The sequence below is a fragment of the Schistocerca gregaria genome, chromosome X (genome assembly GCF_023897955.1).
Source record: "Schistocerca gregaria isolate iqSchGreg1 chromosome X, iqSchGreg1.2, whole genome shotgun sequence".
NCBI lineage: Eukaryota > Metazoa > Arthropoda > Insecta > Orthoptera > Acrididae > Schistocerca > Schistocerca gregaria.
In genome coordinates, this window is record NC_064931.1 from 38856884 (window position 1) to 38880118 (window position 23235).

The following is a 23235-nucleotide window of genomic DNA, read 5'->3' on the forward strand; positions in this document are numbered from 1 at the left end:
GCAAAATGGCTAAGCAGGGATGGCTAGAGTACAAGTGTAAGGATATAGAAGCTTATCTCACTAGGGGTAAGATAGATACTGCCTACAGGAAAATTAAAGAGACCCTTGGAGAGAAGAGAACCACTTGTATGAGTATCAAGAGCTCAGATGACAACCCAGTTCTAAGCAAAGAAGGGAAAGCAGAAAGGTGGAAGGAGTATATAGAGGGTTTATACAAGGGCGATGTACTTGAGGACAATGTTATTGAAAGGGAAGTGGATGTAGATGAAGATGAAATGGGAGATATGATACTGCGTGAAGAGTTTGACAGAGCACAGAAAGACCTGAGTCGAAACAAGGCCCCCGGAGTAGACAACATTCCATTGGAACTACTGACGGCCTTGGGAGAGTCAGTCCTGACAAAACTCTACCAGCTGGTGAGCAAGATGTATGAGACAGGCGAAATACCCTCAGACTTCAAGAAGAATATAATAATTCCAATCCCAAAGAAAGCAGGTGCTGACAGATGTGAAAATTACCGAACTATCAGTTTAATAAGTCACAGCTGCAAAATACTAACGCGAATTCTTTACAGACGAATGGAAAAACTGGTAGATGCGTACCTCGGGGAGGATCAGTTTGGATTCCGTAGAAATGTTGGAACACGTGAGGCAATACTGACCTTACGACTTATCTTAGAAGAAAGATTACGAAAAGGGAAACCTACGTTTCTAGCATTTGTAGACTTGGAGAAAGCTTTTGACAATGTTGACTGGAATACTCTCTTTCAAATTCTGAAGGTGGCAAGGGTAAAGTACAGGGAGCGAAAGGCTATTTACAATTTGTACAGAAACCAGATGGCAGTCATAAGAGTCGAGGGGCATGAAAGGGAAGCAGTGGTTGGGAAAGGAGTGAGACAGGGTTGTAGCCTCTCCCCGATATTATTCAATCTGTATATTGAGCAAGCAGTAAAGGAAACAGAAGAAAAATTCGGAGTAGGTATTAAAATTCATGGAGAAGAAATAAAAACTTTGAGGTTCGCCAATGAAATTGTAATTCTGTCGGAGACAGCAAAGGACTTGGAAGAGCAGTTGAACGCAATGGACAGTGTCTTGAAAGGAGGATATAAGATGAACATCAACAAAAGCAAAACGAGGATAATGGTGTGTAGTCAGATTAAATCGGGTGATGCTGAGGGAATTAGATTAGGAAATGAGACACTTAAAGTAGTAAAGGAGTTTTGCTATTTAGGAAGTAAAATAACTGATGATGGTCGAAGTAGAGAGGATATAAAATGTAGACTGGCAATGGCAAGGAAAGCGTTTCTGAAGAAGAGCATTTGTTAACATCGAGTATAGATTTATGTATCAGGAAGTCGTTTCTGAAAGTATTTGTATGGATTGTAGCCATGTATGGAAGTGAAACATGGACGATAAATAGTTTGGACAAGAAGAGAATAGAAGCTTTCGAAATGTGGTGTTACAGAAGAATGCTGAAGATAAGGTGGATGGATCATGTAACTAATGAGGAGGTATTGAATAGGATTGGGGAGAAGAGAAGTTTGTGGCACAACTTGACTAGAAGAGGGGATCGGTTGGTAGGACATGTTTTGAGGCATCAAGGGATCACCAATTTAGTACTGGAGGGCAGCGTGGAGGATAAAAATCGTAGAGGGAGACCAAGAGATGAATACACTAAGCAGATTCAGAAGGATGTAGGCTGCAGTAGGTACTGAGAGATGAAGAGGCTTGCACAGGATAGGGTAGCATGGAGAGCTGCATCAAACCAGTCTCAGGACTGAAGACCACAACAACAACAACAGTTAGTTATGTGTTACGTAGATCATTTGAGCGATTCCTTTATCAAAATGTGTAAAATGAGCCAGTTTCAGGATACGTGTACATAAGTTGTGATAATATTAATCAAAAATTATTTTTTAGTCCTACTCATGCAAATACACTTTAAAAAAATAGTTTTTTTCCGTTGCTAAGATACCGAGAAAATCCAGACAGACTATAAAGCAGACTGCTCACAGAACACTTATGTGTCCCAAGTTAGAACATTGTTCGAGCATGTGTGACCCATACCAGACAGGGTCAATCGGGGATATGAGCAGTACGAAAGGTTACAGTTTACTGATACAGTGAAAAACCTGAAATGGAGGATGCGTGAAGATATCCGCCAGCCATCCCGCGAAAGAGTGCAAGAACCAGTATTAAGTGAATAATCTAGGATTAAACTACAGCATCCTCCGTATGAGCGTATTGATAAAGTATTAATTACCAACCGGAAAAAATAAAGTTGTGTGATTAGTTTTTTGTTTATTTATAGGTACATTTCTGCAGTTCAGGTACGTTTCTGCAGTTGGGGTACATTTTGAAATCCTCGCGCAGCAGAGGAGCCAAAACATAATGGCGGAGCCCATTTACAGAGTACAGTATCGTGCGATAATTGCGTTTGTGCGTTTAAAGGGGAGCATCGTTGCAACCGTCCACGCTGAGTTGGTGGACGCGTACGCCAACTGTACACTATCATATGTCACAGTGGTTAGGTGGCGCAGATGCTTCCACCGTGAATGATAAAGAACGAAGTGCTAGACCATCTCTATGTAAAGAACCGGTAATCGCAAGATAAGTTGCGACCCTCTTGCTTGAATCTACATCTACGTAGATATTCCGCAAGCCACAGTACGGTGCGTGCGTACCACTGCTAGTCGTTTCGTTTCGTGTTCCACACACAAATAGAACGAAGGAAAAACGAATGTCTATATGCCTCCTTACGAGCCCTATTTTCTCTTATCTTCGCGATCCTTACGCGAAATGTACGTACGCAAAATGCAGTCAGCTTCAAATGCCGGGTCTCTAAATTTTGACAATAGTGTTCCTCGAAAAGAATGTCGGCTTCCCTCCAGGGATTCTCATTTGAGGTCCCGAAGCATCTCCGTAAAATTTAAGTGTTGTGCAAACCTATTGGTGATAAATCTATCAACCTGTCTCTGAAGAGTTTCGATGTCTTCATTTAATCCGACCTAATACGGATCCCAAACACGAGAGCAGTGCTCAAGAATAGATGGCACCAGCGTCCTACATGCGGTCTCCTCTACAGATGAACCACACTGCCCTAAAGTCCTCCCAATAAACCGAAGTCGACCATTCGCCTCCCCTACCACTGTTCCCACATGCACTTCCCATTTCATATCGCTTTGCAACGTTACGCTCAGATATTTAAATGATGTGAATGTGTAAAACAGTACACTACTAATGCTATATCCGAACATTACAGGTTTGTTTTTTCTACTCGTCAGCATCAACTTACATTTTCCCACATTTAGCGCAAACTGCCATTCATGACACTAACTACAACTTTTGTCTAAGTCATCTTGTGTCCTCCTAAAGTCGCTTAACTTTGACAACTTCCTGTACACTACAGCATCATCAGCAAACAACTGCAAATTGCTGCCCACCCTTTCCACCAGGTAATTTATCTATACAGAAGATAATAGTTGTCCCATCACACTTCCCTGGGGCACTCCTGACGATACCCTTGTCTCTCGTGACCATTCGCCATCGAGGACAACATACTGGGTTCTATTACTTAAGAAGTCTTCGGATCACTTTTACATACAAAGCCTTTCTATCAGGCTGTGACAGGATTCATCACTTCAAATCACTCGCTGTCCAGTGGAGTTTCTCTCTCACCACCTCAAGCATCGCACAGAACTGACTACAGAAATATGTGGTGTATGAGCAGCTGCATCTCGTTCCTTTTAACTCCCTAGGCACAGTCATTGTGTCAATCCGATTGCTGGTAACACTTTGGAACGCACGAGTGTTCCTTTCTGATAATTTATTGTGTTTTTCTACAACCACCTTCTGCGGTGCTCGACAGTTCCTGTGCATCAGTACATGAGGTTTGACTGGTCTTAGTTCGGCTGTGGTTGCTACTTTGTGGTTATACTTCACAGTTACATCACAAACAGTCAATTTGAGCAGCTTTAGAAAGGTTGCAATGTCAGTAGTGGCACAAATTGCGCACAGGCGCAATCTGCATTGTTTTCAGATCTCCTTATGTAAAAAAAAGTACACATTCCTCCTCCCTCTCTCTCCTCCCAACCTCCACTTCTTTAGGCCACCTGGGTGATGTATAAATGAGGGAAATTCATATGGGTGTTATCATATTTGGCATAGGTACAAGTGCAGTCTGCATGGTTGGCAGATTATCATTTATCTTACTGGCTATAATTTCTGAACAGCCTTATCTTAATTAATTTATGACCCAAAACATAGCCACCAATCTCCTCCTTCTCCTACTCCCCCACTCCCGTTGACCAATTGGGAGTTGTATAAATGGCATGGCGGGCTGAATAATCTTAATTATTATGACTCAGAAAATGATGTCATGGCTGCACAGACACTTTGACATTACAAGGGATGTGTGAAATTCAGGTGATACAGCATTCATGTACCAAAAAACCCATCAGCATAGTTCTAATGTACAATTATCACTTTTAAAAATATGTAATCAACTTGTTCTTACATTATCAAAGAGTTAAAATACTTCCACTGGAATTACTATAATTTATAACGTACGCCATGCTTGTCCGCCCTATTCTGGAGTATTGCTGTGGGGTGTGGGATCCACATCAGGTGAGACTGCCGGATGACATCGAAAACGTACAAAGGAGGGAAGCTCGTTTTGTATTATCGCGAAATAGGGGAGATAGTGCCACAGACATGATACGTGAACTGGAGTGGCAATCACTAAAACAAAGGAGTTTTTCGTTGCACGGGATGTTCTCATGAAATTTCAATCACCTGTTTTCTCCTCCGATTGCTAAAAGTGAATTATTATTCTAAGTTTCTCCTGCAAGCAGCACACATTATGCATCCAGTCAACCAGTTGTAGAAGACAGGAATTCCGTTCCAGTGCTCTGCGGCCTGTGAGCAGGCCTTCACACAGCTGAAGCGAATGTTACGTTCTGCACCCTGGCTTACCCCATTTTCCCCATCTCACCTCTTTGTTTTGGCTCGAACGCTTCTCACAATGGCATTGTGCAGTGCTGGCACACTGTAATGATGATGGTATGGAGCCTATGTATCAAAAACACTGACGTATGCCCAATGAAGTTTCAGCCAGATCGAGAAAGGGGCACTGGCGATCATCTTTTCCGTGAATAAATTCCGTGTGTACCTATTTGGGATCCGGTTTACCCTCGTTACAGACCATAAACCTTTAGTAGCACTCTTTGGGCCACACTCTCGGCTACCAGAGCGGACGGCCCAAAGGCCCCAGCATTTGGCTCTTTTCCTTAGCTTCTACAATTACACCATTAAGTACAAGCCCACTGTACAGCATTCAAACACGGATGCCTTCTCACGTTTGCCCTCAGGATCAGACCCGACATTTGACCAACTGGAGCTCTCATATTCTCATATCGACGTGAAATGACAACACAACTTGGATGGGTTTCCCATTACCGCTGTTCACGTTGTGGCGGATACGCCACGACCCTATCTTGCAGCGTTTCGTACACTTTGTATTCCATTGGTGGCCAGCTTGTTTTTCGAAGTCAGCTAGTCCCAATCTCTAGGCCTGGGCTCGTCTCATTTTTTGTCCGTCATCTCCAATGTGCTAATGTGCTTCTGCTAAATGTGGAGACAGGTACTCACCATGCAGTCATCCCAACTACCTAACGCACTCACATGAAAGCTCTTGCCTGCCAACATGTCTACTCGCCAGGACTGAACCAGGACGTGGAGGCTATGGTGCGCTGATATTCTGCCTGTGCTCGCCATCAGGCTGCTTCACCTCAGTTTTTCACCCCCTGGCCTACTCCCTTGGAATGGCATTCATCTAGATTTTGCTGGCCTTTTCCTTGGCGTGATGTGGCTTATTGTCGTGGACGCTTATTCAAACTGCCCTTACGTGGTCAACATGTCGTCCACCACCACTGCTGCCATGTTCAATGCCCTTCTGCAAATAATCGCCATTGAAGGGTTTCCTCACACTATTGTAACTGACAATGGGCCCCAATTCACAGCTATGGCCTTCGAACAGCTCTGCACTGCTAATGGCATCAAATACCTGTGCAGTCCTCCGTTTCACCCCTCCTCCAATGGCGAAGCAGAGCAAATGATGCGCACATTTAAGCGACAAACGTTGAAGACTGTGGGTACATCTACCGTGACAGCAGCGCTCACAATGTTCCTGAGAACCTACAGGTCCACCCCTGTCCTTGATCACAGGCCAGCAGAACTCCTCCATGGTCGACAGCCACATACTCTTCTCCATCTTCTGGCACTCAAATCCAAGGAACCCCAGACCTGACATACTGGACGATACACTCCTGGTTCGGTTTTTTGGGCACATTCCTATGGGGCAAAATTCTCACGGATGCCAGCTACAGTAGTGGCCACACATGAGCAGTGCCTTGCGATGGTTGATTTCCCAAAAGGTTTGGAGCGTTGGCACACCAACCAACTCCATCACTGCCTCCAGTCTACCTCCCCAGTAGTGGATTGCTGTGAGTTGGAGTCGCCGCCCTCACCTCTCCCTCCACTTCACGATTACCACTTGTGCTCCAGGACACCATTGGCAGCTTCCGTAGGTACGGGTACGGAAGTCGATATGGCACCACAGCCTCCATCTTCTCCATTGTCATCCCGCATACTGCAGTTCTCCAGCGCAGTGCCTGAAGTCCTTCGTTCCCTCACCCAGCTGGCAGCCTTCACTGATGGGGCCACAACCTGTTCACCTTCCGAAACATCGGCCAGGGCGCTTCGGGCCCTATGCGCCCATTTCGGGGGGGGGGGGGGGGGGGGGGGGGATCTGGTATCCCGGTCCGACAATTTGGACAGCCCACCAAAAGGCACGGACGTAGACGCTAGAAGCTAGGCGGCGCCCCTATAAAATACGAGCTCTGCTGTCTGTGTCACAGCACTGTGTGCGGGCCGCGCCCCCTGCGCCAGTCTACCGGCGCTCACGGGGCCGTATGGAGCCAGCAGTGCAGAGGCTCAGAAGTCAGCCCTGTTCCGATTGTGCTCTTACATTGTATGTCGTTACTCGGTTCCTGATCTTGCTCCATCTAGGAGCTTGTGTCTGTTCACTCTTCAGACTTGCCACATTGACGTACCCATCCACAGCTGTTGTTTTCGTCTTCGTTGTTGTCCGTAGCTGTTGTCCTTCTGTGGTTCTAACGAGTCACCGTCGAAGCCCTCGGCCGTTCGGCCTGAGTCTCCCAAGTATGTCTGATTCTAGTTACTAGATGACTGTAGTTCAGTTTCTGAAACCAACAGCCGGCCGCGGTGGTCTCGCGGTTCTAGGCGCGCAGTCCGGAACCGTGCGACTGCTACGGCCGCAGGTTCGAATCCTGCCTCGGGCATGGATGTGTGTGATGTCCTTAGGTTAGTTAGGTCTAAGTAGTTCTAAGTTCTAGGGGACTGATGACCACAGCAGTTGAGTCCCATAGTGCTCAGAGCCATTTGAGCCATTTTTGAAACCAACACTTCTGGCAGACCTTTGAAGTAAGAAATTGCTGTTGAAGTCTTGGTAGGGCCAGCTGCAGTGGTTTATGGCACGCGCACCACAAACGGAAACTTGCTAAAGTCTCTACCACAATACGGCAACAAGAATTTTAATAGGGACCCACAAAACCAACTGCAGGTGCTACCAAAGGGCGCTGGGCTTAGGCCAATCGAAAACTTTGGTGATGGAGCAATCTGGCGTTTCACACACGACAAAAGCTGTGAAGTGACCTATGTGCAATGGTGTCAGGCAAGCTGCTTAGTGCACACTGTGCTTCAATGTCCTTGATGGAAGAAGCAAAAAACGTCCTCCTGTAACTGACATAACACAACCACCACGGACTGATCATTCTCTGTGTGTAATAAGATAATACCCTGTTGGACGGATAAGTTGTGCCAAAGAGCAAAATAACAGTATTCAACCAGATCACTAATCTGGTTAATTGAATGGATCAACTGGTGCAGAGGTACTGCAACAAAGTCTTGAGATTGCATGAGCAATCAGTCAGCGGTTGACGGGAAAACCATCAAGCGTTACATTGTCCTGATAATCAATGTGGAAACATGAATCTTCAGAAACACTGAACGCTGAATCAGTGCCAACTGGGGGGTGAGAGAGAGAGAGAGTCTGTATTTGGTCTGTACACATTTTCATAGCGATAATTTGAAAGAAGCTGAGACCAACGTTGCAACTTTTCCGCTGTGCGTGCAGGAACTGGCTCGGAAGGGCTGAACAATGAGGAAAGAGGCTTGTGATCCATCACTAAGAAAAATTTTCTGTCATACAAGTATTGGTAGAATTTGGTCACCCCATTTACAATAGCAAGAGCTTCCTTCTCCGTTTGTGATTGGTTGCACTGTGCCTTACCGAGGAGTTTGGATGAAAAGGCAGTTGGCCTGTTCAGTGATCCAACTCTGTGTGAGAGCACAGCACCAATCCTGTAAGAGGATGTGTCAACTGCATACATGATTGGGTTAGAGGGCGTTAAAATTTACCGGACAACTATCGCTCATTAAAGAATGTTTCACTTTCTGAAATGCGACGTGACACTCTCTAGTCCACTCAAACAAAACATGATTTCGACAAATATGATGCAATGAACCTGCAATCACGCGGCATTCAGAAAGAAGGGAATGTAATAAGTCAATTTTCCCAATACAGCTTGGAGGTCAGTAACATTCCTGGGAGCTGGATGATCCTGTATTGTCGTTAAGTGTGACTGCAGAAGGTATATATCCGGACTGTTGATCACATCTCGTAAATATTCAATCTCAGTCTAGAAGAAGAAGTACTTGTCTTTATTACACTTTAAATCAGCATCTTAGAGCACTTGAAATAATTCACTAAGATTCTAAAGATGTTCATTGGGAGTACAACTACGTCATCTAAACAGTTCGAACAGTAAGAAACTGTAGTAGTAAACTGTGACAAACAACGTCGGAAAATTGCAGATGCGGGTGCAGTGCCAAAGGGTAACCTCAAAAACTTAAGTAACCCCATGTGTGTGTTGATCGAAAAAACTTCTTGCGCCTGTTCATCCAAGGGAAGCTACAAATGAGAATCGCGAAGATCATTCTTGGCAAAAAGGCAACCTACACCAAGTTTGTCCACGAGTTCCTCAGGCCGTGGAAAACGAAAAGAGTCAGTCACAGCTTGTAGGTTTACTGATGCCCTAAAGTATGCACATACGTGTAAGCTGCTTGAAGATTTCTTTATTATCACTAAAGGTGATGCCCATTGACTGGGTTCTACGGTGGAAATCACACCATCATCCTGCCAAGATAAGAGTTCTTGTGCCACCTGATCTTTGATAGCATGATGGACAGGCCGTGCTCTGCAAAACCATGGTTGCGCATTTTATTTCGTGGTAATGTGAACCCCAAAATTAGTAGCTTTGCGTACGCTATCTTGAAAAATGTCATTAAACTCGTCACACATTTCAGCTACCCTGTCCGCAGGCACAAGAGAGTTCACAGAAAAGACACTGTCTTGAATGTGTAAACCAAACAAAAATGTTTTCACTGTCACGTGGGCACAAAACTGTGAATGAAACTATATTCGTAACGTTACGAAAAGTGCGAGGTAGGATGAAAATACCTAACACAGGAATGTAATGTCCACTATAACCACAAAGAGCTCGCTGTGACTTGCGTAGCTCAGACTTGCCCAACAAATAGTAAGCACTTCTATTCTACAAAGTCAGTGAAGCACCAGTGCCCATACCCATGCGTATTTTGCCCCTGGCAATTTATTTGTCTGATGCTGAGTAGAAGAAATGTATGACTTATTCGTTGCTGCAGTAAATTTGGACTGTGTAACACTAGAACACTACTGGGCTTCAAAAAAAATGTGCATTGCCATTCACACACTGAGTCTTTGGGGAGTGTGTAAAATGTATGTTGGACGTGCGTTTTTGCAGACAGCTCGGAGGTGACCCTTCTTGCCACAATGATAACACTTAGCGTCACGATAGGAGTTCGCCTAGTTCTTGTGTGCTGCGAAACACCGAGGACAAGATTAAACACCGCTAGTCTGCTGCCTAGCTCACTAAGCCTGTTTACGTCGCTGTCCTGGCTGAGACTTCTCGTGCCGAGGTTCACGAGCTACGTGCACAATCTGTTTACACTGGGGTAGGATAGCGATATGCACATATACAGCGGAGGTAGTATCGCAAACACATTGTATACAAGGGCAGTGCATTGTCGATGCTGTCATTTGTACTCGAGTGATTCATGTGAAAGGGTTTCCGACATCATTGTGGCCACACGACGGGAATTAACAGACTTACAACGCGGGATGGTAGTTGGAGCTACATTTACAGGCTTTCTTTATGTATGGGATCGGCTTACTACACATTTCGGAAATCGTTAGGGGATTCAATATTCTGAGATCTGCAGTGTCAAGAGTGTGCCGAGGTTACCGAATTTCAGGCATTACCTCTCACCATGGGCAACACAGTGGCCAACTGTCTTCACTTAACGACCGAGAGCAGCGGCGTTTGCATAGAGTTGTCACTGCTAACCGACAAGCAACAGTGCGTGAAATAACCGCAGAAATCAATGTGAGACGTACGACGGAAGTATCCGTTTTGACAGTGCTGCGAAACTTGGCGTTAATGGGTTATGGCAGGAGATGACCGACGCCCTGGGATCTTGATCAAACTAGGATTCTAAATGCCTGGTCAGATGAGTCCTGATTTCAGTTTGTAAGAGCTGTTGGTAAGATTCGAGTGTGGCGCAGACACCACAAAGCCATAGACCCAAGTTGTCAACAAGACACTATACAAGCTAGAGGTGGCTCCGTAATGGTGTGGGCTGTGTTTACATGAAATAGACTGGGTCCTCTGGTCCAACTGAACCGATCATTAACTGGAAATGGTTACGTTCGGCTACTTGGAGATCATTTTCAGCCATTCGTGTTCTTCATGTTCCCAATCAACGATGGAATTTTTACAGATGACAATGCGCCATGTTACCTGGCCACAGTTGTTCGCAGTTGGTTCAAATGATTTGATCACCCGGACCGACCGACACGAATCTCATCGAAAATTCATGGGACGTAATCGAGAGGCCTGTTCGTGCACAAAATCCTGCACTGGCAACACGTTAGTAATTACGGACGGCTATAGAGGCAGCATAACTCAGTATTTCGCAAGCGAATTCTAACGACGTGTTGAGTCCATATCACGTCGAGCTGCTGCTCTACGCCGGGCAAAAGGAGGTCCGACACCATATTAAGAGGTATCCCTTGACTTTTGTCACCTCAGTGTACTACTAAAGTCATCCGCAGCACTGTTATACAAATCTTGACGCTCCAGTAGTTACAAAACCTGTTTCAAACTAGGATCAGGATACTTACGAATGTGTTCGCGTTTGTGAGTATCTGATACATTTCGAATTATGGCGTCCCTGAACATGGCGTATGGGAGGATCTGATACATTTTGAATTATGGTGTCCCTGTCCATGTCCATGGCGTATTGGAGGATCTGATACGTTCTGAATTATGGCGTCCCCGATAATGGCGTCAATGTAATTACGTCCACACTCACATTTAAATTATCAATGGCGTGCAAACCCTCTTAAGTCTGCTACTCACTGCTTATGAGCCTGATTAGGTTGTTTCTGCAAACGAAAGCATTTCTAACGCGCAGCTGGCACATTGATCTGATAAAGAACACTGTCAGGGCAGACGATGGGTAAAAGTTTGCAGGCAAGCCCATACACTGATACACCGACTGTTGCAAAAGAGTAAGGTTGGCTGCACTACCTTCAGTGTGATGTGCCGTGGTGTGTGCATTGAACCGTGCTCGGTTATCGAACCTTTCATCAAATCATCAAATGTTGAGTCAAAATCACCGAATGGCGGTATGAAAATAGGTGGTTGGGGGGACGGGGGGGGGGGGGGGGGGATGGAGTCTGTTAGCTGTTATCTTGCGTCACGAGCAGTCTTGTCATCCTCGCCATCAAATTCTGCATCTGCTGTGCCTGAAACTGGAACAATTTGTGTTACTGACAGTTCTTGTGGAGGACTAGCCATGATGAACACACACAAAAATTACAATGAAAAATACGCACGAACATTAAAAAACATGAATTAGAGACACAGAGAAGAGGAGAAACACAGGCAAGTGTAGGCCAAAGTTGGGAACACCAGCGGGTATAGTCCCTTTCCCAGTTGTTGGGTCAGTCCAGGGATGGATGCCGAGAAATAGGTGGCTGCTGAAAAGAGAGCAAAATAATTAGAAGCACGCATGACGTGCATGTACCATCGTTTGCTTAACTTTCTTCTGCAAGTCCAAATAGTATTCTACACTAGTGAGTTACACAGGCAAGTTCGACAAAAACAATCAAAATAACGGAGAGGCAACTAGTAACAATGCGAAGGATTCAAGTGAACCCACAATTAGACTATCTGGCGTTTAAGTTGGCTTGCGTGTGCAGCAGAGGGTGTATCTAAAAGCGAGATACTGATTGGCAGTGGGCAGTAATAAGAGTTACTACCAACCTCTGGATGTAGAATTCCTGATGTGGTGTCGATAGTGTATGACACCACACTTTGCACATATGCGTGTGCAATCCTAGAGCAGATTTCTCATCTCGGTGGGAATTCTATGGAAGAAGGAAAACGTAGTTCGCATCTAAACTCTGTTGGGTGATTTTAGAGGATGGGCATTCGACATAGAGTACGTGATAGTTCTACCACCACCATCCTATAGCTCTCATAGAGGCCGTAGGAATAACATAATAGCGTTTAGCGTGTGTGTATCGAATCACAAGATGCACAGTGTCCAGACCGCCACATGCTGATACAATATAACATCTCCTTTTTTAAGCAGATCCAAAGAGGTTTTTCGTAATATTCGTGGCAGCAAATCTATATTAAAAGAGATTGTGTACACTAAATCTGTCAGCCACGTTTTAATGTATTAGTGCCTTTCCTTATATTCTTGCCACTAACAAATATTCCATTAAAACCACAGACTTCGTTAAATATTGTATGCAAGTCTCATCTTCCTGATTTTGAAATGCAGTTGGCTTGTTGTTATCAGCACAATTCTTTTGCATCTGTTACAGCACAATCTGGCAATCGTCCAACAGTGAACTAAATCATCACTGTTTTTCTATTGGGGTAACCTCCTTCCACAGCAATGAAATTGGTGGGTCTTATGACTTTTACATGACAATGAACAACCGCTGTATGTTACAAATGTTCATTCGTACTTGATAGTAGACTCCATACCACCAACAAGGTTACAGACTTCCAACAGGGCAATAGGTTTCCATCGTTTCAGTTCCAAAATGCTAACACTGTCATAGTAATCGGAGATTTATCATCACAATAGCGTATTATGACAAGCAATCTACATGGATTTTTCAAGGAACTTAAATGGAATTCCATGGAAGAAAGACAACAACCTTCCAATACGATCCTACTGTCTATACAGAAAATCAGGTGTGTAACACCTTGTGGTATGTGGTGGAGAGTACATCTGCCATTTAATCACCTTTCCTACTCCATTCATGAGAAAAGAATTACTGTCGGTAAATAGCTATATTAGCTCCAATTCATCGTTAGGCTCATTTTGTGAGAGATGTGCGAGAGGAAGTAATAATTGCCTGCAACATGCTCTCCTGGATTTGCATCAGTAAAACCTCTCTGTGATGCACAACACCTCTCTTGTAGCATCTACCACAGGAGCCTCAGCGACTAAACGATTATTCACATGCCATCAGTTTTCTTCCCCCCAATGCGAATGCGCAACAATTTGCAAAGCTGATTTATCGGATCATGCATAGAACTGGTGAAATATAGAAGTAAAAACTTCAACAGCCAAGATCGCTAATTATAATTTTATTCTCGGTGACTGGTTTCAGCAAATGTTATGCAAAAGATCCAGTAATGGCAACTTAGATTGGCCGTAACTGGTCATCAAATATAAAATTATAATTAGTGATCCTTGATATTGAAGTTTTTATTTCTGTATTTCATATATCTCTATATGGATCCCTACTTAAGTGATGTCAAGCATATATAATAAAATTTCTGTCCTGACCCATGGCTATGGTGCCAGGAACACCAAATTGAAGCAAAGATTCACGATAGCTTGAGCTACTATACTCAATTGCTGGTATGGAGAAAACGGGAAAATAGTCTACCATTGTCAATATGTGACGGTTATCGGCGGGTATACGATTAAATGGGCACATAACATTCATCGCCAGCATTTCGAGTGGGTTGGACGCTTCTGGTAACATCTGCACAGGGACTCGTCAGTCACGTTGTGCACAAGGTTTACAATTCCCGATATATTGTTCCACGTCCTGTTTTCTTGTCTTCTAGCAAAACTTTTCAGTCACCTGCCGGTCAGTTGTTCTTCGTCTGCCATGACCTGCCAAAGCATGGTCATGCACTTGCTTCAGTACTTCATCGCTCAAAGCTACAGCTAACCCAATGCATGGTCTGCACAACAAGCCCTCATGTGTTGTGACTTGCAGCTGTGAACCATGTAGTCGGAATCACCAGAAGCTCTCTGAACCTGTTGCCACTCGGCAGTGCTTCTGCCCACGATTTGCAAAACTCCAATCTTTCTACTTGATCTATCGGTATTACTACGCTTTCTCCTGGCTTTATGTACTAGCTCATAGTCAATTCGCTCAATTTCAGAGCCCACCGTGTCAACCTACTCGACACATGCTTTAGCCTTAGTAACTACTTTAACAAAGCACGGTCTATTACAACTTTCAACTTTGAGCCACACAAGTGTTAACAGAAGTATGTCTCACCGTAAATAACAGCTAAGATCTCTTTCTCTGAGATAGAGTAATTCTGTTCTGCTTTATTCAGTTGTCTTGATACATACCGTACTGGATGTTCTTTACCATCCACGTCTTGACTATGAATACATCCAGTCACTAGATTACATGTGTTACATAATAAAATAAATTCTCTACTAAAATCTGGAAATAGCCGTACTTTACTCGTTGGTAATTTCTGTTTGAAATTCTGAAATGTAGTTTCACAGTCAGCTTACCACTGAAATTTTACTCCTTTTTTCAACAATCCATTCAATGGTTCAGCAGTTTCAGCAAATCCCCTCACGAATTTCCTATAATAATTACAGAGCCAAGAAACGACTGAAGCTCTTTTGTTGTGTGTACTGGCACAAAATCACAGACAGCAGAAATCAAATGTAAATAAGATCTGTCACTTTCCTGACGTATCGAATGATCTAAGTAATTCATCTGACAAGGGAATTGTCCAATCTGACATGTCGAAACCTGCCCTGAAATTTTTCGTACAGAAAGAATACAAAGAAATAAAAAGTCATAATTTTAGCTGCTAAGACACATTGCAAGTATTTTCTAAAAATGTGTTGAAATTTGCCAAATTCGTACTTGGAGCCACACAAGTATCACCAGAAGTATGTCACACCGTAAACGGCACCTCAAATCTCTTTCTCTGAGGCAGAGTAATTCTGTTGTACTTTATTCAGCTGTCTCGATGCATATGTCGGAGAAATGTATACCCCTACCTAGGTGTTGCAGAGTGAGAATGCACAACACAGATGGCACGTATCCTTGGTTGACGGCACGTCGGTAACCAGATAACACTGCGCAACGCGATAGTAATTTGTAAAGCGAATGTCAGTTTCCATTGATAGTTTCTATGACACAACTGTTCACAGTTACCATTCTCTCGAATATCGAACTAATTTGATGTCCATAATAATAAGCGGCTGTCTTTGTGGTATCTTAATACTGGAGATACCACTGAGTTAATTTTCTTTTTGAATTCTTCATATATACTTGCTGTGGTGTCACCGCCAGACACCAAACTTGCTAAGTGGTATCCTTTAAATCGGCCGCGGTCCGTTAATATACGTCGGACCCGCGTGTCGCCACTATCAGTGAATTGCAGACCGAGCGCCGCCACGCGGCAGGTCTAGTCTAGAGAGACTCCCTAGCACTCGCCCCAGTTGTACAGCCGACTTTGCTAGCAATGGTTCACTGTCTACATACGCTCTCATTTGCAGAGACGACAGTTTAGCATAGCCTTCAGCTACTTCATTTGCTACGACCTATCAAGGCGCCATATTCAGTTACTATAATTACTATGTGATTCATGTACGGCCAAGAGCGACGTTCATCATGAATGGATTAAAGTTATGTATCAAACTAATTACGTCCGCTTTCTGAATTCTCATTCCTTGTCATGTTCCAGACCTCACGTCAGTATAGTTCTTCCCTCCTCACACCAGCCTGCGTGAGCTAAATCGCGTGCATTTCGGCCTCCACTCGTAACACGGTGTTGGCTATTCTGTTAACACAAAACTTGCTATTAGTAGTAGGAGGGTACAGCTGCTCCCTACCCTGGCTTGGTAAGAGTTTTAATGGTAGCTGTGCTAACATTGCAGTTAAATTATGCAAATTAATCAGTTTAATTACGTAATGAGTTCTATCGAAGAGCTGTTGGTATCTGACTAGGAGAAGTTTAACTGCCATGTTGCCTGTAAGCATGCAGCAGAGGACTGCGCCCATAGCCTCCTACATGCAGAATGGAAATGAGTTATATTGGATGCGTGCCTGAAGAAGAAGAGGAATACTGTTCAGCAGATAATGGTTATGCAGCAGAATGGTATCAAGATGCATTCTGCAAGTCTTACACACCAATGCTGTTGTTTTATCAGCTTGCCATTTTTTAAATTCGCAGTTTTCCGCCTCACTAGACGAATCAACTCCCAAACCAGAGGATAAAGCGACTGGTGTAGTTCACAGTTATATCGCCAGAAACGCGCGAAATTGGCAGTAGCCAATAAGAACGCAGCATCCGAACACGTCGGGGATAAAAGGCGGGGCCAGCAGCTCTGCAGCCTCAGCTGCAGTCAGTCAGCACGAAGCACCAGCCGAGATCATCCAGCGCTACCCAGGGACAGCAGCAGCACAATAGAAAGAAGCCTCAGAATAGTAAGTACATGCTGAAGTCTTTGTGATGCTATTGTCGCGTGTAACGACTTTTCTTCTTTGCTCATCAGTGGATGTGGCGTCCTCCAGGAGTTGTCACGGCCTGTGAGGACGCGCAGCAGTGGCAGAGCGCTGCCATCCTGTCACGCACCTGGTCACTTTGTTGGAGTAGGACAATGAGCTCTTATTGTTGGATGAACACACCCAACACTCGAAGAAGTGCACCGGGAGTCCTAAACAGCATGACACACGTTGTTACTGGACGCCACCATACACACCATTGCAGAATACTCCAGTGATACTGCACAGACAAAATGTGGATGTAGTGGCACTTCAGTGTATAATTTAACGACTAGTGGTTTGAAGCGTTTACATATTCCTATAGAAGTATCCGCAGCCGAAGACTGGCGTATGGTGATAGAGATAAAAATGCAGCTAAAAGTGTTAAAGTGTGGTTTACAGAGGTGGAATGGGATTAAATGTGTCATGCAAAAGCCTACGTCAAGCAGCGTTTGACCACCGACGATTCTAGCTGTCCTCCTTTATGTGCCGCTCTAACTCTGTCCATTGCAACAGTGTCTGATGACTCTGCACTCCATGTGAAAAAGGGCGACACGTCCAGTTGTCTACAGCACTCTACTGTTACAAACGTGTTCGGTCTACAGATGGTGCTGTCCATTGTGTTGCAAAGACTGAACAAACAAAAAAAATGGCTCTGACCACTATGGGACTTAACATCTGAGGTCATCAGTCCTCTGGAACTCAGAACTACTTAAACCTAACTAACCTAAGGACACCACACACATCCGTGCCCGAGGCAGGATTCGAACCTGCGACCGTAGCGGCCGCGCGGTTCCAGACTGAAGCGCCTACAACCGCTCTGCCACACCGGCCGCCAAAGACTGAACAAATGACTGCCTCGTGTATAGGGACATTGAAGAGTATCTCAGTATGAACAATGTGCATGTAGACGATTTCGAACAGTGGGTCAGTATGGTGCCAACGGAAAGTATTGCGCTTCCAATAATTTTGAGAGAAATACGTACTAAAATTATGTGCTTACAAGTAGGATTTATTTTCTGTATTCTGTACTGGTTTTAAGATAAAGAAAGAACTTGTTGATGGAGTGCGCCCCATTGATGATTACTGGATAAATATGTGTGTATCCATGTATCAGTTTTATTTCTTACCACTCATCGTATTGGAAATACTTAAGCTATTGCTACCAGTATTTTCACTGAAATCATGCAACAGTATAAAATTATGTCATATAACTAAATTTTCTGTAAAAGCTGGTTGCACGCCAGTACCTGACATACTCGTTATCATGGAAGGGCATAGTGGTCCTTATTTTGTATAAAAACCTACTGCACGCCAGTACCTGACGTAGTAGGTATCATGGCAGGGTGGGTGAAGCATCAAGACTTTGTTGTAAGCGACTGGAGCTGTGACGGTGTGCAAGAAGACCGGAGGAAGAAGAATGGCGCACTCCTTCCCGACAACATACGTGCAATAATTGTAGGTCCATCCAACTTCGGCAAGAGGGATGTTCTCATGTCGCTGCTAACACATTCGGATGGAGTGTGCTTTGAGCATGTATGTGTATTTTCACAAACATTGTTTCAGCCCAAATACCAACTATTACAGGAGATACTGCAGGGTGTAGATGGTGTGACATACCCGACATTCTTTGAGAGCACTGATATTCCTCCACCGGAAAAAGTAAAGCCAAACACAGTGTTCATATATGACGATGTTGCTGTGGAAAACCAATATCAAATTCGATGATATATCTGTTTTGGTCTCCATAAGGCTGTTGATGTATTCTGTCTTAGTCAGACATATTCCAGAATCCCAAAAGAGCTGATGAGAGATAATGCAGACCTAATTATAACATTCAAACCCTACAATCTGAATTTAAAACCCATTTACCAGGCTCATGTAGGTACCGATATGTTGTTTAATGCTTTTGTAAAGATATGTGCAGATTGCTGGAATCACTCACAGTATGGGATTCTCGTTATTGATAAAACAATAAAACTGAATGATGGCAGGTACAGATGCAACTTTTAGGAGTTCCGGTATACATAGCCATGGAAAGAGGTGAATACATCAGTATACGCATCACCATGGATAAATTCACACGCATGTCGAAAGCTGAGTCTGATATGATGGGTGTGCATAGACAAAACATTCGCTTTTACGTGGACGTGAAAATTCAAACTGTCGAGCATAAAAATGGAGGGGTACGCAAGGAACTAGAGACATATTGTCATACCCTTCTGAGACTCAACAATACACTGAATGATCAGATCAATGCAATCTAAAAGAAAGTAAACGACTTAACCGAAGGAAAAGTAGCTGTTACTGAGAAAGGGACATTGTATGAACGAGTTAACGCAATTGAAAAGAATGTAGGCGGCTTAACTGAAGGGAAAACAACTGTTACCGAGAAAGGAGAGCAGCACAAGAAGAAGAGGAGCAGAAATATAAAACTTCATATTGCACTGACTTCCGATTAGTATACGACGAGATGTCAGCTAAACATAAAGTCATTGAGGCACGGAAGGCTGTTTGAGAGAAGTTATGGCTGCTGATGTTAGGGCATTTGAAGTGGAAGCAAACACTAAGAGAAACTTTTAAGCCAGTTACAGAATCTCTCTAACAACACTCAGCAGTGTTGCGCGATGACGAGGATGCCGTTACCGATTTCTTTAAGCGTCGTAGTGATGCTAGAACAGACAAAGTATTCGGTGTCAGAGTGAAACCAAACATGCTGGGCACACAGTCTGTAAGTTAAACTGAGAACAAGTACAGATCAGTGATAGACAGTTTCAGATAACACCTGGTCTACTGAACCTTATTTTCCTAAGACCCACAAAAACTGTAAATAATTGGCCTAGAGATCTGGAAATGTACCGTGAAAAATTACATTTAACTGATCTGCATAAGAATGAGAAAATCCAAAGCAATGTAAATATAAATCCGTTATATAACCTACCGTGAAAGTGAAAACAGGTAAGGATGTCGTGCATGTGTTTGAGGGATTGCAGCAAAAGGGGACGAATCGAAGCCCTGACAACCTTCAAACACATCACGGCGACGAGTTTTAGAATACATATTTCAAGATTGTAATTGAGCGGTATGGAATACATCACATTCACCCACATGAAGACGAGTATCGTGGAAAGTCTGAACAGAACACTGAAAGCCCAAATGTGGATGTGTTTTAATCTTCGTGGCTCACACAAATGGCTCTACACCCTCCCACAAATAATTGTACAGTATAACTGAAGCAAACATTGCATAATAAAAATTACACCTATCGATGTTCATGATAATAGACTTCTAGATGCAGTATACAATCGAATATACAAAATGCTAGATCCATGAAAACAGTAGTTTAATGTAGGTAATTTAGTATGCATTTCAAAATACAAGACAGCATCTGAGAAGTAATACATGCCAAACTGATCAACCGAGATGCAGCCCGAAGTTGCCGTGCGATTCTAGGCGCTGCAGTCTGGAACCGCGAGATCGCTACGGTCGCAGGTTCGAATCCTGCCTCGGGCATGGGTGTGTGTGATGTCCTTAGGTTAGTTAGGTTTAACTAGTTCTAAGTTCTAGGGGACTAATGACCTCAGAAATTGAGTCCCATAGTGCTCAGAGCCATGTGAACCATTTTTTTTTTCAACCGAAATACTCACAGTTTCCAAAGTACAGAGAACGAATCCTAGAATCTACCGCTTAAACGACACCAGTTGTACTGAAATGGCAGGTTTCTTTTACACACAAGAGTTACAGGAGAGCTCGGAACCACACGTGTATCTCGTAAAGAGGGTCATACGGCATCAAGGGAATCGAGTGTTAGTTAAATGGCTTGGTTTTCCTGCATCACAAAACAGCTGGATCGACACTGGCGATTTGTTATATAGGAGGGGGCGCAGACCACAGCCACGGTAGTAGCATAGTATGCGTACTAGGAGACACATTAGAGGAGCACGTGGTATTCTCGACAAACTACCAGACGAATTACACACTCGTGGATATAACTACTGTGGACCCGGAACAAAACTTGAAAAGCAGTTGCCACGTGGTGGTAGGGGATAAATCTGCACGATGAAGCGTGTATGGAACACAACATCGCATCCGCAGCAAATAAAGATCCTCACACTGCAGATCGACTTTTAGCTGATAAAGCTAGAAGGGGATATTGGTATAGGTCAACGCACTGCAGCGTTTGCAGTTGAAAAAACTATGCATGGTAAAGTTAAGTTGGGCTTGGGTGTGAAGTTCAGCCAAGTTCTGAACGCTAAAATTCGGGCGCTAAAGAAGAAAAAGATAACCAAAGGGTGTATGAAAAACTGCATCCTGATAACGCTGTATGCAGCTGAAAGCGGCCTGAAGCAGAAAGGAGCGAGAAAAAAAAAAATGGTTCAAATGGCTCTGAGCATATGGGACTTAACTTCTTTGGTTAGCAGTCCCCTAGAACTTAGAACTACTTAAACCTAACTAACCTAAGGACATCACACACACCCATGCCCGAGGTAGGATTCGAACCTGCGATCTTAGCGGTCGCGCGGTTCCAGACTGTAGTGCGTAGAACCGCTCTGCCACTCTGGCCGGCCGAGAAAAACAAGACCGATTGTACCACCCATGGTCCTACCAATACGTAAGACGTCGGATGGAATTATTCCCTGCCTCATTCATGCCCTAGCTGGTCTCTCGGCAGTGGGTTGACTGGCTGGAGGTGCTGCGGCTATTGCCAGAACAGTCAAGAATGCACAAAAGTCCCAGGAGGAACTGCAAGAGACATGAAGACATACCGCATGACGGAGCCAGCAGCCATCAGAAAAGGACTGCATTTGAAATCATACAAGGAAGGAATTAGTCTCTTTATAAATTAAAAATACTCCAGCAGTCCTTACAGACAGAGCTCTTACAAATACACACCTGCTTAAATTTGTTAAGAAGAAATTCAACATTCCGAGATTCAGAGGTGTGTTTATGCGCAATACAATACCGAAGATTATGTGAAATCAAGAGAATGCGGAATTGTGAATCTAGATGGAACAGGAGGACATAGAACTCACTAGGTAGTATGTGTTAAAAAAAGAAATACAAATAACGTCTACCATTTCAACACATTCGGTGATCTACAACCTCGAGAAGAATTACAACGATACTTCACCGACAGAAGACATGTGTTGTACATAACCAGTATGGTTATCTATGCATCATGTTCCTCCTGACGTTTGCGAATGGTATATAAGGATGGGCACTAAGCATCCATTCAGGAGTTGAGGTTTAGCTGCAATGTCGTACATTCTGACTTTAAAAGAACGATCGTCTGTATTATTCCCACCAATTGATCTAAGCATTGGAGATTGGAGTATCGCGCTGATTGGACTGGAGACATACAACACCAACCCAATAAACAACATCTAAAAAAAAAACGGTAAAAACGAGATTGTGGAAATTGAACTTGGTGGATACGATTTTGACGATTTAAACGAAGTCTTAAAACGGTCTGGAAAAGGGATTGAGCTCCGTGCAGACATCAGTACACTTAGATCTGAAATAAGGACGGTGAATGCACCGATTGACTGTAAGCAGAAAGGTTCAATAGGCCCACTACTGGTGTGCTACTAAACATTCGCGTGAGAACTGCCCGTCACGCCAAGCTATTTGCTTTTATTGTAATAAAAAAGGACATGTTCAGAGTGTTTGCCAGAAGAATCTCAGATCAGAAGCTCAAAACCATTCCAGGCCCTTTGCTTCGCGCCGGAATCGGAATAGAACCAAGGCTACTCAGGCTCGCGAAACTTCACCCATGGAAATTCATGTAGTTCATTCCATTCCGCCCAGTGCCACTCTCTCTAACAGTGACTGTGTTCGTCCCAAAAATAGTGTGCGTCGACATCGCCGGAACTCCCGTCAAGTCGCAAGTGATTATGTGCCAGTGACAGTTCACGTTGCACGAGACAGTCGCTCTTGTCGTCAGCAGGACAATAAACTTTCGTGGAGTTGGACATTAACGCCAAAGTGATACCATTCCAGCTCGATACCGGTGCTGCAGTTTCAGTGATCAATCAAGACACTTACAAACTGCTGGGCACACCTCCGTTGCGTGCCGCAAATGTTAAATTAAGTAGTTATTCAGGACAAGAGATCCCTGTGTTAGGACAGTGCAGCCTTCTTGCAACCTACAAAGGACAAACAAAACTTGTGTCATTTTACGTCTTTCGATCTTCTTCTATAGTGAACTTG